Raw genomic sequence first — 7,783 nt, 5'->3', positions numbered from 1 at the left:
GAGAGAGAAAGACTCTATTTGGTGGTCACCTGGTTTGAACAACTGCTAATCTCTTTTGAATAGCAGAGTGAGCAGAGAGCCATCTATAGGAATGTGAACAGAGGCATCAAGAGTAGTTGGTGGGGATTTTAGAGCAGTCATTCTGAACTCTGGTTTCTCAGTCACCTTGGGAGCTTTTAAACTTCCTGGAGTGGGGCCCAGGCGTATTTGGTTATTAAAAAAAATCACTTTCAAGTGATTCTAATGCACAGTAGATTTTCCAGGATGGAAAACCATAGATTTTGAGGAATCATCAAACAGGAGGCCACTGATCCACTTGCAGGGGAGAAAAAGCAGTTTGGGAATTATGAGTCCACAAGTCCACTGCCACATTTGCAGATAGATCAGGAATGTTATGAAGTTCATTTTCGTTCATCTCTTCATCTAAAGAGAGGTAAGATAATTTGATGATTATATAGCTGTACAAGCATCTCTAGCCCCATAGTATTACTCATAGGGTGTTGTAATTCAATGATGCTATAATTAGTCACTATTTAGTATCTTGTTGAGCAGGTCAATCAATTTGAGGGTAGAATGGGTGGGGAACATGGAGCACATTTACTTTTGATCTGCGTAATAACACAGAAAGATGGATTCCACTATGCAATTACAACAAGGCAGGTCCATGCATAACATTTAGTTTTTTTTAGGGGGGTTGGTTTGTCCATGCCCATGGCATGTGGAAATTCCTGGGCCAGGGATGGAATCCATGCCACAACAGTGACCAGAGCCACTGCAGTGACAATGCTGGATCCTTAACTGCTAGACCACCAGGGAACTCCACACTTAGTTTTTATAGCCACCTTTAATTGCTGTTTAGTTCCCAAACTATTTCTCTTTCCCCTATTAAGAAACAGATACTTCATTTTTATAGCACTTTCATGAATATTCATTTGTCCTTAACTGTCTTAGAAAGCATTCCAAAATTTTTCAGAAGTGTCTGCTATCAAGAGATGCAAGTTGGCATCTGTGATGCTGATATATTAAGATTTGTTTTTTGAAGCACTGAATACAGAATTAGATTTTTTTATTTTTTTATTTTTTTTTAACAGAATTAGATTTTTTCTCCACTAGTGCTGACTTTTCATTAGGTCCTTCCTATCAGCCAGAACAGTAATCCTTAATGCTGATCTTTCCAGTGGATATTCATCAGAGCCTGAAGTAATCTCTGTCAGATGATAAAGAGATTCCTAATGAGCTGCTGTCTCTATGGGCCTTCTCTCCTCATGAAGCAGGAAAAAGGGTCCCTCCATGATAACTTGCCAAGGACAGGTGGTGGTGGTGGGGCTAGTGCCAACCAAGAGGTGCTTCATGATAAAAGGGCCATATCCTCAAAAGCTCTGAACTTGCTGGTGGGAAAGGGAACCCAAGGCTGTCCAAGGAGAAAGCAGATTGGTCTGATAGAAGTCTCAAAGCACTGAGCCATCATACCTGATAATTCATAGTGTGGGGGTCATCTCAGTCAAAGAGGCATTTCGTCATTCAAGTATGTATTTTGTGTCAGCTGTGGGTGAAGCACTCAGTGAGTTTCAGTAGTATGCAAAGGACCTTACCCAAAACACACTTGTTATTGGAACTGGTGGGAAAATGTGTACTCTCATTCATTAAGGACTAACTCACTACCCTGCCTGCAGGATCCGTTCATTAATTCAACAAGCAGGCACTGAAACAGTGTCAGACACAAACAAGAATGCCCTTCCCTCCTTCTTTCCTTTTTTCCTTCATTCTTTCATGTTTACTTCCTTCTACAAACATGTAAGGAGTACCTACTACTGTGCCTTAAAGACAAGAGTTTAAATGGTGATCCAGACTTAAATGTCATCTTTTAGTGCAGGAATTCCTAACCTGGCCTCCCATGGATCTTCCTAGAATCTGTGGATAGACTTCAAGGAGTCAGAGAGCTTGAATAGGAAAAGATATATCTTTATTTTCACTAATCTCTAATTGAAATTTTGGGTAGGCAACAAAACACAGCAGTGTTAAAAGTTCCTATCCTTGGTCACAAAGAGAAATCACAGATATTTTTATTTCACATTACAGTTTTTGCAGACACCTCAAAAAACCGATTTTGCTCATCACTATTTAGATGTTATAGCAGGTTTTGTTATTTAATGTGTTAATGAAGAAGCACATGCAACTAAATTTATATTTTAGTATTTCAATGATTTCATTTCAACATTTCATTTTCTTTATAATCCTATGTATTTTACTTTATGCATTTTAAAACAGTATTCTGATAAGAGGTCCAGAGGCTTCACCAGCTACCAAGTGTATCCTGGCACAAAATGGTTATAAATCCTTGCCCTTGTAAGAGAGATAGGCCTTAAAAAACTAATCATACCAAAGTGTAATTGAAAGCAGTACTAAGAGCTTTTTTGAAAAGTCTAGGTATGAGAGATGCTTAAGGTAGAAGATATGGCTCTCCCAGTATGGAGCCTAATGGGACGTACCTGGATTCTGCCTTTATCGCACCTATGCCAGGCCCTGCCCTGTGTGGCCCTGAAGGTATAGCATCTATGCCTGCCAGTCCAGTGATAGAAGTCAGAAACAACGGAAATATGCAACCAAGATGATTTCAGTTAAAGAGCAGAACCCTGAAGGAAATGAACCAGGGTAATGACGTAAGAAGCAGATGCCAAGAACTGCTGGAGGAATCTAAGGGGGCAGGGAAGGTGTCTCTCAGGAGGGAACATTCATGCTAAGACCTAGAGATCTGGGGGAGGAAGTTTACAGATAGGAAAAAGGACCTGGGACAAACAAGTAAACTCTCAGTTCCCTTGAATTAGGGAACTGTTTCCCTGCCATGCCCTGCTTTTGGAGAAAGAAACAAATCATGGGAGTCAGAGGAGGAAACTGGGGGTGGCTGGGGATGGGAGATGGACACAGGTGGTCAGAAGCAGCATTGGGGATGTATATTGAGGGCCCTCAGATTAGCCATATCCAGACCTTCCATGTGTGGAGTACTAAAGGTAGGGGGTACCTCTTTACCTCTGAACACCCTTGAGCCTTCCCTAGACCAATTCAATGCCATGTAGTAAAGGTTGGCTAAAATTATTGCACAAATGCCATAAAGAGCATGTGGAACAATTCTTACTCAAAAGTGGGCCAGTAGCTTCTATTAGACTACCTTTCCAGATACTTCTAAACCTTCAGTTTCTTTATTCATGTTCATAGCATCCCACGCACACATACTTAAAATATCACTAAAAAATCAGTGAAGGTTTGACATCTCATAAAGTGTTGCTAATCTCTTTCTATGCAGCCTATATCTACACTTAAGTCTGTGGTCAGACATGAGATTGGGGCTGATGATCAGGCAATAGACCTCATCCACTGTAACAGCATGCATAATTAAAGAAAAAATAAATTCCATCTGGAATATAAGACAGGAAAATAGACTAGTAAATGTTAAAAATACTTCCCAAAATAGAAGAGCTGAGGCAAGAGGACTTTTGGCAGAAAGTTCAGTTATAAGAACAGCCCTAGATCCTTGAATTTCCAATGAATCATCAATATAAAAGTTTTCCCTCCTGAGATGGATATTCTAAAAGAAGCCCAGGATAGTAGACAGTTGATGTAAGTTCCAGAACTAGCTGTGCACCTGGCTCCCTGTGTGAACATGAGCAGGCTTTACTCTGTACTATTTTGTCTGCCTGGGCCTCTGTTTCCTAATGTGTAAAATTTACTGGGTTAGAAGAGATTATTTCAAAGGCTTCTAGCAATTCTAGAACTCTTCCTCTCTAATTAGAATGGGTACATGTGGCACTAGGCAGTAGATCCCTATGAGGAATGTGATCCTAGCAAATATCTTCAAACTTCCAGTTTGGTCTGCTAAGGTATTCATGATCACTATAACAGTCATACAAGATATTCAGGCAGTTGGTCAATTTTTCTTTTTTTCAATTGGAGATTTACTAATTAAAAGAATGCATTTGGCATTATATTTTTTTATTTTTTCCATGACACTTAACTTTAGTCTCTCTGGGGGAATGTGTACCATTTCTGATGGAACATCTCTTAGGAATAGAGTCCCTTCCCACCACCAGGTGAAAATGAAATAAAAAATGAAACAAAACTTTTCACATATATTCCAGGCAGCCTTATCCTGTGAGAGCTCCATTGTTCTCCTTACATTTTTTTGAAAGGATTTCCAGATCAAAGGAATCTGGGGAATGTTTCATATGTTTTTTTCTCATGAATATTTACAGTGAATACTAGCACATTAAAGAGTCTGAGAAGTCTTTCAGTAAAAATTCCTGCCTAGCTTTAACTCAGAGTTTCCCAAACTCTTTGCCAGTAACCTTTTTTTTCACGACACCTACAATTTCAAGGAATGAGTGTTATGTGGACACACTTTGGGAAGGGTAGAGTGCAGATAAGGGGCCCACTGAGAAAGAGCTCAGTCAAGAGAGTCTCACTGGGATACCCACCCCTCAGTGAGTTCAGTGGTGGCTTCTACAAGATGTGTCCACCTGAACCTCAGAATGTGACCTTATTTGGCATAAATGTTTTTGCAGATGAATTAAGTTTAGGATTTCTAGATTAAATCATTCTGGCTTAGTGTGAACCCTAAATCCAGTGATGAACATCCTTATAAGAGATGGGAAGAACACACAGAGAAACAGGGGAGAAGGCCATGTGAAGACAGAGGCAGAGATTGGAGCTTTGCTGCCACAGCCAAGGAAGCTGGAGCCACTAGAATCTGGAAGAGGCAAGCAAGGCTCTTCCCCTAGAGTCCTGAGGAGGGATGTGGCCCTGTTGACATCTTAATTTCAGAATTCTGGCCTCCACTATGGTCAGAGAATAAATTACTGTCGTTTTAACTCACCCGGTTTGTGGTAATTTGTTTTGGCAGTCCTAGAAAACCACTGCACCACCCTTACCTTCCTTTTTCACCACCGACTAGCTGCTCATCATTTTTTTCATCTTCAAAGTGAGGAAAGAATACCTATTCTGCATATCTCCAGGGTAGTTTTTTATTCTGAAAGGAAAAATGGACACAATGGTGCCGTTTAAAGAAGTTCATGGACATGAGCTTGATACCCTCCAGCTGGGTTCAGGCCCAGCAGCTAGGGTTGGGACCTCAAGGAGAGACAGGACATTGAATCAGAAAACATTGCTGGTCAAACCTCTCATATGTCCATATTCTTTACTCATTTACTGTTCCAGCCATCAGAATACAGAAGGATACAGGATACAGAAATGAACAAAACATACCCAATCCCCACCCTGTGGAAATCATATAGTCAGTAAAGGAGCTAGACTTTAAACACGTAAGTAACCCACTTAATGTCAGAGCATGATGGAAGGTGTCTTAGGTTCTGATGCAGCCCATGGCCCTCACTCCTGGGTTGCCATTAATCTAGCACATGGTTTTGGCCACAAAGATGGCACCAGATAATGTGTTTGATAATAGCAATGTAATAGAGAAATTAGCCCCCCCATACACACTTTCCACCTAGAAAAGATACTGAAAATAAGTAATTTAGTGGCTCTGGAGACATTTATCTTGGATAACAAATTAGCAGGTATCAAAGGCCAAGGTGACCTAGTAATTCTATTCCTACAAATATACTAAAGAGATACGAAGACACAGGTCCATGAAGAATTGAAAAGAGGTATCAAACAAATGCTCATACACAAATGCTTATAACAGCATTATTCACAGTAGCTAAATGGGGAAACAAGCATCTATTGATAGATGAATGGATAAATAAAAAGTGGTATAGCCACACAATGCAGTATTATTTGTCAATGAAAATGAACTGAAGTTGTGTACATTCTACAATGTGGATGAGCCTCAAAAACATGAACCTAAGTCAAAAAAAAAAAAAAAAAGCCAAACACAAAAGTCTGTATATTATATTATTCAATTTATTTGAGAGGTCCGAAATAAACCCACAGAGACATAAAGCAGATGGTGGCTGCCAGGCTCTGGGAAGAAGGGAAAAATGGGGAGTGGCTACTTAATTGGAACAGGGTCTCCTTTTAGGGTGAAGAAAATGTTTTGGAGTTAGATAGAGGTGATGGTTGCACAATATCATGAATGTACTAAATGCCATCAAATTGTACAGTTTAAAATGGTTTATGTTATGTGAATTTTACACCACACCCTGCCCCACCACACACACATGCACACACACAAAGTCAGCGTGTCCCTTTTATGTCTTGTTTGAGGAAGGAGGGACAGGGACATTCCAGGGATCTCACTACAAGTACGGGGTCCACTAAGTTCAAAGCCAGAGCCCTGCCAATAGGGAAATGGGAGACATGTTCTTACTTAGCAGACACTTGCTATGGGATTTGGCAGGCTCACAGCTTGTGGTGGGAGGGCTGGGGCAAGGCAAATCATGACACAAAACAGAGACAGAGAGCCTGGCCAGAAATTGAGGAATATCCTTGGAGGGTTGGGATAGATCCCTTGGGAAAGGCCAAGTCTTGAAGTACCTTTCCTTTTATGATGGGAGCTTCATGTTAGCCACCCCCACCCTGGGGCTTTGTTCTTCTTGCAGTGTGATTCTTTCCTGAAGTTTTCCCTCCAGCTTCAGTATAGAAATTCACATGAACATTGCAACACAGCATGTTAGGGAGAGGGTGTGCATTAGCTTCCTATTGCTGCTGTAACAAATTGCCACAAACTTACTGACAAATAATATACATTTATTATTTGTAGGATAGAGATCTAATATGGGTCTTTCTGGGGTACAATAAAGGGTTTGGAAGGGCTGTGTTCCTTCTAAAGGCTCTAGGGGAGAATCCATTCCAGCTTCTAGAAGCTGCCTGCATTTTTTGGCTCCTGGTCTTCTGTCTTCAAAGCTAGAAACTGAATCTCTCCAACATCTCTTCCATCACCATATCTCCTTCTCTGACTCTCTGTCTTCCTCTCCCATATTTTAAGGGCCCTTCCGATTACATTGGGCCCACTTTGGTAATCCACGATGATCTCCCCATCTGTCAGTCCTTAACTTAATCACAGCAGTAAAATTCTTTTTGCCCTGTAAAGTAACATATTCACAGGTTCCAGGTATTAGGACATCTTTGGGCCATTATTTTGCCTACCACAGAGTAGGTGGGGAAGGAGACATCTGTGCAGAATCACTGATGACCATCAGCAGACAGACCCACAACCTGGAGGGCACAAGAGAAGAACAAAATGAGAGAGTCCAAACTCTATGCTCCCTAAATTAGCAAAAGCTACCCTATTATAATAGAAAAAGGAAGAACCCAACAATATGTGATTGTAAGAATAAAAACCAGCGTATATGATGCATTTACTAGGTGCTAGCCTCTCACCAAAAAAAAAAAAAAAAAAAAAATTGTATGTGATATGTACTTTTTTTTTTTTTTTTTGTCTTTTTTGCCATTTCTTGGGCCGCTTCCGCAGCATATGGACATTCCCAGGCTAGGGGTCAAATCGGAGCTGTAGCCACCGCCTACACCAGAGCCACAGTAACGCAGGATCTGAGCCGCGTCTGCAACCTACACCACAGCTCACGGCAATGCCGGATCGTTAACCCACTGAGCAAGTGCAGGGATCTAACCCGCAACCTCATGGTTCTTAGTTGGATTCGTTAACCACTGTGCCATGACGGGAACTCCAGATATGTACTATTATTAAGCCATGCTTTATAAATGTCAGAAATTAGTAGGAATTACTGAAATCTCACAGCTAGTAAGTACTGCAAGTGGCATCTGAATCTAGTTCTATCTAATGTGAGAGCTGAGTCCTCAACCTAGTGTTGTA

General features: G+C 40.8%; 1 long non-coding RNA gene across 1 annotated transcript in view; it reads right to left on the bottom strand.

The window, feature by feature from the left end:
• Positions 6,679-7,783, bottom strand: part of LOC110256886 — a 55,903-nt gene continuing 54,798 nt past the window's right edge. The window contains exon 4 of the long non-coding RNA XR_002338973.1: positions 6,679-7,167. This is a non-coding gene — a long non-coding RNA (uncharacterized LOC110256886). The remainder of the gene's footprint in view (positions 7,168-7,783) is intronic.

The sequence above is a fragment of the Sus scrofa genome, chromosome 1, assembly GCF_000003025.6.
Source record: "Sus scrofa isolate TJ Tabasco breed Duroc chromosome 1, Sscrofa11.1, whole genome shotgun sequence".
NCBI classification, from domain to species: domain Eukaryota; kingdom Metazoa; phylum Chordata; class Mammalia; order Artiodactyla; family Suidae; genus Sus; species Sus scrofa.
The sequence above is the reverse complement of the archived record's forward strand: the minus strand, read 5'-3'. Positions and strand labels throughout refer to the sequence as shown.